Below are 1,340 nucleotides of genomic sequence, written 5' to 3'. Positions count from 1 at the left end.
ATGGAGGCGTTCAGGACAAGGGGAGAGAGTACCGTATGCTGCATTCAGGAGCAGCCGGAAATGTTGGACGCTGGAGATGTAGAGTAAAGGAGGTGTAAGGCAGTGGTTCGGAAACTTCCCAATAGGCGGCATAACAAATGCCAAGCAGCCACACAATGATTAAGGATGGTAAAGAAGGAAATGCATGTATCTGCATGGATGTATTTGGATTTTCATACTTAGTTACTACGTAATTAATGGATTTATGTTGGGGATTTCCTTCAAATTGAGAGAGCAGGTCATTCTCTTACAGGCCTGGGCTGCACAACTGGTGAGGCATGGTCCCACGTTTTGTTTTATAAAGAAACAACAGAGTTGGGCCCATGAGTGTGACTTGATGTGTATGAGGAGTTATTGGTAAAAGTAATTAATTGTTCAACAACTTCCAGTCTGACATTTTGGGAAATTTACACATTGTTTACTAATTATGTGGCTTTACAAGTCCTGGTATTTACATGTTGTATATTTTGACAGAACCAGACAACTAATTGTCTTTGTTTGTGTGTTTGTGCTAAGTTAACCCTCATTTTAGCATTGACTTACGGATGTAACGTTAAATGATATTAATAGTGGAAAATCCCAAAACCTTAACTAATTACCACTGTTACACAATCAATTAGACATAAACAAAATCCCTTGCTGTTAATTGGGGGAAATGAAGCAAATGCGACTAAACATGTTATCTGTCGCTAAAGAAATTTTAAAGTGCGAAAATCCCGGCATAGATTAGAGCTCAAATGTCGCAGCCACGGTGGGGACCGTGAAGGCAGCATTGTCCAGATGCCGCCCCCTCCACTCTGACATCAGACCGGAGGAATCTGAGGAATGCTGGGCTCCTGGGAGAAGTCCTCCTCGTTTAATGGTTTTACAGGGGCCACGGAGGTGGCTAAACGTCGAACAAAGGAGCTCCACTCACATATTTATGCTCAACCCCCCCCCCCCCCCTTCCCCTTCATGCTTTTTTTTTGCCGGGGATGAGTTACAGCCCTGGTGGGACAATTAATTTGCATAACATACATCTTTAACATATAGGCTTTAGTAGGCTATGCATAGGCAAATGTGTTTCAGACCCTACATTGTTTATTTTGATACATGAGAAAGCACAACAATACCTAACAAACAATACCTGCAGGTAAACTCATAGTAGGTCGGGAAATACATTCAGTATATCTTATGTAGACCATAAATCACTCGTTTGTGCAGGTGCCCCCAAATATTTCATTTAAAAAACATCGATTTAATAAGTTACTCCTCAGTTAGTGTTTTTTTTACATGTTAAAGGCTTACAAATCACCAAATAA

This window comes from Pungitius pungitius, chromosome 20, assembly GCF_949316345.1.
Source record: "Pungitius pungitius chromosome 20, fPunPun2.1, whole genome shotgun sequence".
Taxonomy (NCBI): domain Eukaryota; kingdom Metazoa; phylum Chordata; class Actinopteri; order Perciformes; family Gasterosteidae; genus Pungitius; species Pungitius pungitius.
Note: the sequence above shows the minus strand (reverse complement) of the source record.